This window comes from Salvelinus fontinalis, chromosome 30 (assembly GCF_029448725.1).
Source record: "Salvelinus fontinalis isolate EN_2023a chromosome 30, ASM2944872v1, whole genome shotgun sequence".
NCBI classification, from domain to species: Eukaryota; Metazoa; Chordata; class Actinopteri; order Salmoniformes; family Salmonidae; genus Salvelinus; species Salvelinus fontinalis.
In genome coordinates this window covers 37714490-37726126 of record NC_074694.1, presented here as the reverse complement: position 1 = coordinate 37726126, position 11637 = coordinate 37714490, and positions in this window count along the sequence as shown.

Sequence of the window (11637 nt, the reverse complement as noted above, 5' to 3'; positions counted from 1 at the left end):
AGGGACGTGTCGGCCGTGAACACAAACTTAGAGGAATTGATAGGTCTGTTCTTTGTATTCAACAGCTGAGGTAGGAGTTCTGGCTTGTTTTGTCGTACTGCTCCTGTCACACCCTGATCTGTTTCACCTGTCCTTGTGATTGTCTCCACCCCCTCCAGGTGTCGCTTATTTTCCCAAGTGTATTTATCCCTGTGTTTCCTGTCTCTCTGTGCCAGTTCGTCTTGGATGTTTAAGTCAATCAGAGTATTTTTCCCGTGCTCCTGCCTTTTCTATTCTCTTTTACTAGTCCTCCCGGTTTTGACCTTTGCCTGTTTTTCTGGACTCCATTCCTGCCTGCCCTGACCTCGAGCCTGCCTGACCTGACCTCGAGCCTGCCTGCTATTCTGTACCTCTGGAACTCTGAACTGGTTTTGACCTTTTGCCTATCCACGACCATTCTCTTGCCTACCCCTTTTGGATTGTTAATAAACATCTTGGACTCTAACCATCTGCCTCCTGTGTCTGGATGTGGGTCTCGCCTTGTGCCCTTACAGTTCCCTCTGGAGGAGCTCCTGTCCCAGCTTGTGCGAAGTAAAAAAGTCATTGCATATGATGTTGTGGCCACGGAGTCCCTGTGTCACGTCCAGGACAACCCACATTCCTTGGTTCTTCTCAGGGGCTCCTCCATCTGGCTTCCCCGTATACACTCATAATCCAAGATGGCGTAGCGGTCAGACGTCTTTGTCCTGTTGTGTCCCTTGTATATATCTTTTTACATATTTTTCTTCGCATATCTTTAAAAAATATTTTCCTAAACCTCAACTTACTCTCCTGCAATACTCTCCTGCAACCCACCTCACCCAATGTGGCGTGGATCTGGGTTTTTTTCTAAAGTATTTCTATTTACTTCGGATCTGGAATCCCTCAACTGAAGCTAGCCAGCTAACTACCTACCAGCTATCAGTCAGCAAACCATTGCTAGCGGTCATCAGCTAACCTTTAGCTCGGAAAGCTCTCGCCAGTTCAAACAAGGTGACTCAAACAAGAGCATAACGGACCTATTATTATAATGATCCCCCCCCCCCCCCCCCGCCCCCCCCCCCCCCCTTCCCCCCCGGGATTCCTACCACAAACTCTGAACATTTTCATCTGGATCTTCGCAACTAGCTAACCGCAATCCCGGGTGACTACTCCTGGCTAGCGTTTCCATCCCGGAGCAAGCACCAATTAGCCTGAAGCTAGCCCGGCCAGGGCTCCTGTGCTACCACCGAAGCAGACTCCTGGGCTACAATATCCGGACCCCTTCTACTGCCGGTACGGGGCACGGAACCCCGCCAATCCTCTACTACTGGAATACCGACATAATCTGCCCGAGGATTCCAACAGGCTCCTCATGCGCGACGTCCGCTGAAGGCCCATTCTCCTAACCGCAGCCTACTAGCTACCTAGAGCTACTTCGAACCCTACTAATTCCACGACAGGTCTATCGACGTCACCGCACAAAGAGGGAAAAACAGACTTACCCCCATTGCGACGTCCCCCAAATGCTAACTTGCTAGCACCGGTCTGTTAACTGCTAGTTTGCTTGCCCCGGTCTGCTAACTGCTAGCTTGCCTGCCCTGGTCTGCTAACTGCTAGCCCCGGTCTGCCAACTGCTTGCTTGCTAACCCGGTCTGCTAACTGCTAGCTTGCCAGCCCCGGTCTGCTAACTGCTAGCTTGTTTAGCCCCGGCCTACTAACTGTTAGCTTGTTAGCATCGGCCTGCTAACTGTCTGAATCGCCGTGTCCCCAGTTAGCCCAACCACTCACTGGACCCATATGTTCACTTGGCTACGCATGCCTCTCTCTATTATCAATATGCCTCATCCATTACTGTCCTGGTTAGTGATTACTGTCTTATTTCACTGTAGAGCCTCTAGCCCTGCTCAATATGCCTTAACCAACCATGTTGTTCCACTTCCTACATATGCGATAACATCACCTGGTTTAAACGTCTCTAGAGACTATATCTATCTCATCATTACTCAATGCCTAGGTTTACCTCCAATGTACTCACATCCTACCTTACCTTTGTCTGTACACTATGCCTTGAATCTATGCTATCGTGAACAGAAACCTGCTCCTTTTACTCTCTGTTCAGAACGTGCTAGACGGCCAGTTCGTATAACCTTTAGCCGTACCCTTATCCTACTTCTCCTCTGGTGAGAGGTCCTGCAGTGCCTAGCTCCACACCCACTCCCCAGGTGCTCTCATTTGTTGACTTCTGTAACCGTTAAAGCCTTGGTTTCATGCAAGTTAACATTAGAAGCCTACTCCCTAAGTTTTTTTTATTCACTGCTTTAGCATACTCTGCCAACCCGGATGTCTTAGCCGTGTCTGAATCCTGGCTTAGGAAAACCACCAAAAACCCTGAAATCTCCATCGCTAACTATAACATTTTCCGCCAAGATAGAACTGCCAAAGGGGGCGGTGTTGCAATCTACTATAGTCTATAATATACTATCTATAGCCTGCAGAGTTCTGTATTACTATCCAAGTCTGTACCCAAACAATTTGAGCTTCTACTTCTAAAAATTCACCTTTCCAGAAACAAGTCTCTCACTGTTGCCGCTTGCTATAGACCTCCCTCTGCCCCCAGCTGTGCCCTCGATACCATATGTGAATTGATTGCCCCCCATCTATCTTCTGAGCTCGTGCTACTAGGTGACCTAAACTGGGACATGCTTAATACCCCGGCCATCCTACAATCTAAGCTTGATGCCCTCAATCTCACACAAATTATCAATGAACCTACCAGGTACAACCCCAAATCCGTAAACACGGGCACCCTCATAGATGTCATCCTAACTAACTCGCCCTCCAAATACACCTCTGCTGTTTTCAATCAAGATTTCAGCAATCACTGCCTCATTGCCTGCATCCGTAATGGGACTGCGACCAAACGACCACCCCTCATCACTAAAACACTTCTGCGAGCAGGCCTTTCTAATCGACCTGGCCAGGGTATCCTGGAATGACATTGACCTCATCCCTTCAGTAGATAATGCCTGGCTATTCTTTAAAAGTGCCTTCCTCACCATCTTAAATAAGCATGCCCCACTCAAAAAAATGTAGAACTAGGAATAGATATAGCCCTTGATTTTCTCCAGACCTGTCTGCCCTTGAACAGCACAAAAACATCCTGTGGTGTTCTGCATTAGCATCGAATAACCCCAGTGATATGCAACTTTTCATGGAAGTTAGGAACAAATATACACAGGCAGTTAGAAAAGCTAAGGCTAGCTTTTCAAACAGAAATTTGCATCCTGTAGGACTAACTCAAAAAGTTCTGGGACACTGTAAAGTCCATGGAGAATAAGAGCACCTCCTCCCAGCTGCCCACTGCTCTGAGGCTAGGAAACACTGTTACCACCGATAAATCCACTATAATTGAGAATTTCAATAAGCATTTCTCTACGGCTGGCCATGCTTTCCACCTGGCTACACCTACCCCGGTCAACTACCCGGCACCCTCCACAGCAACCCGCCAATGCCCCCACCATTTCTCCTTCACCCAAATCCAATCTCGACCCTCTCTTTCTAAAATGATCTGCCGAAATTGTTGCAACCCCTATTACCAGCCTGTTCAACCTCTATTTCGTATCGTCTGAGATTCCCAAAGATTGGAAAGCTGCTGCGGTCATCCCCCTCTTCAAAGGGGGTGACACTCTAGACCCAAACTGCTACAGACCTATATCTATCCTACCCTGTCTTTCTAAGGTCTTCGAAAGCCAAGTTAACAAACAGATTACTGACCATTTCGAATCCCACCGTACCTTCTCTGCTATGCAATCTGGTTTCAGAGCTGGTCATGGGTGCACCTCAGCCACGCTCAAGGTCGTAAACGACATCATAACCGCCATCGATAAGAGACATTACTGTGCAGCCATATTCAACGACCTGGCCAAGGCTTTGTCAATCACCACATTCTTATTGGCAGACTCGACAGCCTTAGTTTCTCAAATGATTGCCTCGCCTGGATTACCAACTACTTCTCTGATAGAGTTCAGTGTGTCAAATCGGAGGGCCTGTTGTCCGGACCTCTGGCAGTCTCTATGGGTGTGCCACAGGGTTCAATTCTCCGGCCAACTCTCTTCTCTGTATACATCAATGATGTTGCTCTTGCTGCTGGTGATTCTCTGATCCACCTCTACGCAGACAACACTATTCTCTATACTTCTGGCCCCTCTTCGGACACTGTGTTAACTAAACGCCAGACGAGCTTCAATGCCATGCAACTCTCCTTCTGTTGCCTCCAACTGCTCTTAAACGCAAGTAAAACTAAATGCATGCTATTCAATCGATCACTGCCCGCCCGTCCAGCATCACTACTCTGGACGGCTCTGACTTAGAATACGTGGACAACTACAAATACCTGGGTGTCTGGTTAGACTGTAAACTCTCCTTCCAGACTCATATTAAACATCTCCAACACCAATCCAAAATTACATCTAGAATCGGCTTCCTATATCGCAACAAAGCATCCTTCACTCATGCTGCCAAACATACCCTCGTAAAACTGACCATCCTACCGATCCTCGACTTCTGTGATGTCTTCTATAAAATAGAGACCCCGGTACGACAAGCCTAGACCCGAGAACCTGACCCCGGCGAGGGTCCCACTAACATACTTTATGTTCCAAGATCAGCCCATTCTCAAGTGCTACAATGGGGACACTCCTCTAAATGAAATGAGCATCCAGGGGTTAATTGGACACTGGAGTTTCCTGAGGCGGAAATTCTGGTTGCCTAACATGATTGAGGATGTGAGATCCTTTGTTGCGGCCTGTTCCACCTGTGCCCTAAGCAAGTCCTCATGACATCGACCGGCTGGGTTTCTCCAACCTCTGCCCATCCCAAGCCAGTCCTGGTCCCAACCGGCTGTAGACTTTATCACAAGGTTACCTCCATCCAATATCCTGGTGGTTGTCGATTGGTTCTCCAAAGCAGCCCATTTCATCGTCTTACCCAAGTTGCCCTCAGCGAAGGAGACAGCTCATGATTACCCATATCTTTCGACTACACGTTTCCAGCTCTGTAGGAGCTGTATCTGTTACACACTGTTTCGGGACAAACCGGACCACTCGGAGTTCCAAAGCAGCAATTGTTTACTTGCCAAGGATTATAGGTGTAACAGGGTTGGTTATGTTTCCACTTGCCTCTAAAGAAATGTGTATTTAATTAATGTTCAAGCATTCTTATTGGTTAGTTCAACTCTGATGACAATAAGGTGTGTTGTGATTGGCCCCGCTTGCAGATAGGGGGAGATCGCGAACGTCGCGTCTTCCCAGTAGGAAAATGTGATTCAAGGGGTAGGTCACGTTCTGAATACTGTTTTCTATTTTACAATGTGTACAAGTTTGCTGTACGTTACTGATTTATACATGTGTGGGTATATGGTACCTGTTAGGGATTGAGGGGCTTTCTGGGATGTGCTTTGGCATATGATTGCTGTAAATAAGTGTGTTAGCTAGCATACACCGATGTCATGGTCACATAAGCCACTGCTAACACAGTTGTCTTCATGCTACAGATTTTGTCATCGACAGCCATCAATACTGTTAAGCCCTGCACAACTAACGTGCTGTTTCCCATTTAACAACAGAAATAAATGATGCTCAACTGGGACCACTAGCCGAAGTGATTTATTTTGAGAAAACACAACGCATGGAGAGTACATTATACATCTGTTACATAGGCTTGGAGGTGGCTTCATTGATCACGCAGGTCGCCAGCATACGTAAGAAACTGGGGAAAACGCAGAATGGAATGTTTACATTTTCTACGACGGTGGCTGGACGGCTTTCGCGCTTGTTGGATGCATCTCCGCCTTGTCGTTTGTCATTATTCGACTGGCCGGTATTGCCCGGAGCTCCCCCATATGATAGTGGAGTCGAAGGAGCACAGCAAGAGGAGCAAGACAATCAACGATGGTCGCATGTCACGAGCCATGGAAGCTGAAAACAGCAACTTCCCGCAAAGCAGTCTACACTCCCAACGAGAGGCCCGGGGAGAATACAACCAACGAATAGCTTCGCCGTCCTGGATCCTGATCTTCCTGCACCCTCGTCGCTGGGGGTGCCTGTGTCTGCGGCCGCAGTGCCTACAACTACGAATTCGAAGTCGATGTCGACAACCTTACTTCCCTGCTCTCAATCGAGCAGGGCTTCTCCATCTGTCGGAGGTCCTTCTCGCCAGCCATGATTCTGGGCAGCTCCATCTTGTCTAGGTTGTGTAGACTATCTGAAATTAGATGTAGGTGTCACGTTCCTGACCTGTTTTTCCTTGTTTTTGTATTTGTTTAGTATGGTCAGGGCGTGAATTGGGGTGGGCATTCTATGTTATGTGTTTCTATGTTTAGGTTCATTTGTTAATTAGCCTGATATGGTTCTCAATCAGGGGCAGGTGTTTTACGTTTCCTCTGATTGAGAACCATATTAAGGTAGGCTGTTCACACCGTTTGTTTGTGGGTGATTGTCTTCCGTGTCAGTGTTTGTACCACACGGGACTGTTTCGTTTTGTTTAGTCTGTACCTGTTCGTGCGTTCTTCGTTATATGTAAGTTCTCATGTTCAGGTCTGTTGACGTCGTTTGTTGTTTTGTATAGTTTGTCAGTGTTCGTCGTTTCGTCTTCTTTAAAATAAATAAATCATGTATTCTCCACAAGCTGCGTTTTGGTCTGATCCCTGCTCCTCCTCAGACGAGGAGAACAATCGTTACAGTAGGCCTATCAGGGGCTATAGGCTAACTGCCTTTTGCTTAGCAAACTATGGCAAAATGTAATTACAATCATAAAACCAGATTTTAGTCTGTAGCCTATGCCTATTGAAATGACCACTCAATCTCGCAAATGGCGTTTTAACATCTGGCACATAATAACAGCACAATTGACAGAAACTTTTGTTGTTTTATGTTCATCCAAGTGTTTCTTGCTCAGAGATTTTGAGATCCTCTGTCCAACTTTCATCACTCAAACTCTTCTGTCAGATTTATCTATACTTACGCACGTGCGCAAAGGGGATTTATTTACATTTATAAACCTGGTTCGAGCCCTGAATGCTGATTGGATGAAAGCCGTGGTATATCAGACCATATACTATGGGTATAACAAAACATAAATTTTTACTGTTCTAATTACAGTGGTAACCAGTTTATAATAGCAATAAGGCACCCCGAGGGTTTGTGGTACATGGCCAATATAAAACGGCTGTATCCAGACACTCCGCCATTAAGAACCTGCTTAAGAACAGCCCTTAGCCGTGGCCATATACCACAAACCCCATACCATTCCCTTTGTGCCCTATGACGTAATAAAGGAATTTGAATATGTGGCAAGAGAAAAGATCATTTGCCCTTATTAAACTCCCCAGATCATTTTCCATCAGTGGATGTCGATTTAACTTGCTTGACTGCTATGACTAAGCAATGTCATAGCTTGCAATAATTATTATTTTGAGGAAACCCTCATTTTACTTCTAACGTCGGTACAAGTTACTATGATATTCCTTCGTAATTGGCTTGATAACGTCATGGAAAAAGGGTTTAGATATAGCAACTCCTCTCTTCCTGTGAAAAAAAGGGCTAGTTTTCAGGCCTTTTTGGGGCGGGTTTGAGTGTTCATTGGGCTAGAAATTGTAGCTTGACCTGGCAACCCTGCCTATAGTCGTTAGAAAGATAGTTGCCTTATGGGGGAAATACTACTGTTAGTAAAGCACTATGGATAAGGTCATTAATAGTTGCCATTATGCACATATTTTTTGCAAGGTGTTCGCCTAGGCTACGCTGCAGAACGTTGTATAGCGAATTCAGAGGGCAGACTGACAGGGACTCAAATCCCAGTTCACTTCGCATTCAGTGACAAGAACATTTTTGTTTGTGCTCATAACGCAACATGGCGGTTAGAAGAGTTTATGCTTATAGTCTGAAATTGTCAGGGGGAAGCTTGGTGTCTGTGTGCGAGTTATTAGATCGATTGATGAGCGTGAATGGGCAGTGACACCTGTTTGATCGAGTGTATTAGATCATTAGATTGATGGCCATTTGTTTGTTTTGACCCTACTTTTTACCGCACACAAACACACACTGTATTAACACACAACCCACCCATCTCTACCTATGTATGTAACCACGGTTGCTCCTTTTGAAAATGATCTGTGGCACAACCTCTTCCTGGTCCTAATACTTATAATAATATGGTTTTGTGTGCTAAAAGAGTAAGAATTTGCTTGTTAATAAAGCCAATTCTAAAGTAAGCCTATAGTTTCACCAGCTCATCTAAGGCATTTCAACAGTAGCAGGCACAACAACAGGGAGCCAAGGAGACATGCAATTAACCAAATCCCCTACATTAATCTTGAAATATAACTACGACTTTATTCTCAAAATATTGCCACTTTATTTTTTAAATATTGCTAAATATTACTATTCCAATGGGAATTTTAATGTTTGTGCTTTTCTGATAACAAATATCTTTGTTCTATTCATGTGCTGTTCTAATAACCAATTTCTGTGTTCATGCAAGTGACTGATTTAACAAATCCTCACTTACAGTATCAGTATCTGCAATTTGGCAGTACGCCCAGACCCTGTTTTGAGAACGAAATAAAGATATCTCAGTTTCAAGGTCTCAGCTTAGAGAGAAGAAGCCTCGTGAGGTATTGGTCTGTCACGTGTTATGAACCAGTATTGGTGGGTCACATGAATTAAACAAAACGCTAATGATTAATGTAATTATGCTAAATCATGCAAATGTAACTTGTCTGTGTACAGTATATACACATCTGCTAACCATGTGTATGTGACAAATACAATTTGATTATATAAGACAACTGCTGGACGAGCAGCGCGCTGAGAAATAAAGGAGGATTCATTTAAGATTGACTTCGAGTGTCCCTGTGTAAGAATTTCCACGACACTATTGTGCAAGAAAAGTTATAAGTACCACCACCTGTCCCTGTTAATTAATTTCTCTTCACTTGGACCCAATAAGCTTCCTTTAGTAGTCTTTCAATAAAACAGCATGTTTGTAACTGCGTTCCTCCTCCTCTTCATCCGAAAAGGAGAAGTAGTGAGTCGACCAAAATGCAGCGTTCGAATTCGACATAATATTTATTTACAAAACGGAAAACACGACAACACTTTAACAAACTACAAAACAATAAACTACGTAGACAGACCTGGACGACGAACTTACATGAAACACGAAAAACGCATGAGCAGGGAAACTGACTACATAAAAGAACGAACATAGAAACAAACCGAAAACAGTCCCATGTGGCGCAACAACATACACAGACACAGGAGACAACCACCCACAACAAACAGTGTGAAAACACCTACCTTAATATGACTCTCAGAGGAAATGAAAACCACCTGCCTCTAATTGAGAGCCATATCAGGTCACCCTTTAAACCAACATAGAAACAGAAAACATAGACTTCCCACCCAAACTCACGTCCTGACCAACTAACACATACAAAAACGAACAGAAAACAGGTCAGGAACGTGACATAACCCCCCCCTTAAGGTGCGAACTCCGGGCGCACCAGCACAAAGTTTAGGGGAGGGTCTGGGTGGGCATCTGACCACGGTGGTGGCTCAGGCTCTGGGCGAGGTCCCCACCCCACCATAGTCAATCCCAGCTTACGTTTCCCCATTCGACTGACCACCCTCCTATTCCAGCCACTTAATGTTTTGGGTAACATCGAGACAAGGGGCAGCACCGGGACAAGGGACAGCACCGGGATAGAGAGATAGCTCGAAACAAAGAGGTAGGTCAGGATAGAGAGGTAGCTCAGGATAGAGGGGCAACTCCGGACTGAAGGGCAGCTCCAGACAGAGAGACAGCTCTGGACTGAGGGGCAGTTCTGGATTAATGGCCGCTCTGGGCTGAGGGGCAGCTCATGACTGGCTGACGGCTCTGGACGCTCATGGCTGGCTGGCGGCTCTGGCAGATCCTGTCTGGTTGGCGGCTCTGGCAGATCCTGTCTGGTTGGCGGCTCTGGCAGATCCTGTCTGGTTGGCGGCTCTGGCAGATCCTGTCTGGTTGGCGGCTCTGGCAGATCCTGTCTGGTTGGCGGCTCTGGCAGATCCTGTCTGGTTGGCGGCTCTGGCAGATACTGACTGACGAATGGCTCTAGCGGCTCCTGACAGCTCTAACAGCTCTAATGGCTCGGGACAGACGGATGGCTCAGACGGCACTGGGCAGACGGATGGCTCAGACGGCACTGGGCAGACGGATGGCTCAGACGGCACTGGGCAGACGGATGGCTCAGACGGCACTGGGCAGACGGATGGCTCAGACGGCACTGGGGAGACGGATGGCTCAGACGGCACTGGGGAGACGGATGGCTCAGACGGCACTGGGGAGACGGATGGCTCAGATGGCGCTGGTGAGACGGATGGCTCTGGCCGGATGAGACGCACTGTAGGCCTGGTGCGTGGTACCGGAACTGGAGGTACCGGGCTGAGGGCACGCACATCAGGGCGAGTGCTGGGAGAAGGAACAGTGCGTACAGGGCTCTGGAGACGCACAGGTTGCTTAGTGCGTGGTGCCGGAACAGTGCGTACAGGGCTCTGGAGACACACAGGTGGCTTAGTGCGTGGTGCCGGAACTGGAGGCACTGGGCTGGAGACACGCACCACAGGGAGAGTGCGTGGAGGAGGAACAGGGCTCTGGAAAAGCACTGGAAGCCTGGTGCGTGATGTAGGCACTGGTGGTACTGGGCTGGGGCGGGGAGGTGGCGCCGGAAATTCCGGACTGTGCAGGTGTATTGGCTCCCTTGAGCACTGAGCCTGCCCAACCTTACCTGGCTGAATGCTCCCCGTCTCCCGACCAGTGCGGGGAGGTGGAATAACCCGCACTGGGCTATGTAGGCGAACCGGGGACACCATGCGTAAGGCTGGTGCCATGTATGCCGGCCCGAGGAGACGTACTGGTGGCCAGATATGTAGGGCCGGCTTCATGACATCCGGCTCAATGCTCAATCTAGCCCTACCAGTGCGGGGAGGTGGAATAACCCGCACCGGGCTATGCACATGTACAGGAGACACCGTGCGCTCTACTGCGTAACACGGTGTCTGCCCTTACTCCCGCTCTCCACGGTTAGCCTGGGAAGTGGGCGCAGGTCTCCTACCTGCCCTTGGCCCACTACCTCTTAGCCCCCCCCCCAATACATTTTTGGGGTTTCTTCTCGGGCTTCCTCGCTAGCCGAGTACCTTCATATCTCCGGTTCCCTTTTCCGGTTGCCTCTGCTCTCCTCAGTGCCTCCAGCTGTTCCCATGGGAGGCGATCCCTTCCAGCCAGGCTCTCCTCCCATGTGTAGCAACCCTTGCCGTTTAATACGTCCTCCCATGTCCATTCCTGTTTCGTGTTCCACTGCTCGAACTTATGTTGCTTGTTTCTGGATTGGTGGGTGGTTCTGTAACGGCGTTCCTCCTCCTCTTCATCCGAAAAGGAGAAGTAGTGAGTCGACCAAAATGCAGCGTTCGAATTCGACATAATATTTATTTACAAAACGGAAAACACGACAACACTTTAACAAACTACAAAACAATAAACGACGTAGACAGACCTGGACGACGAACTTACATGAAACACGAAAAACGCATGAACAGGGAA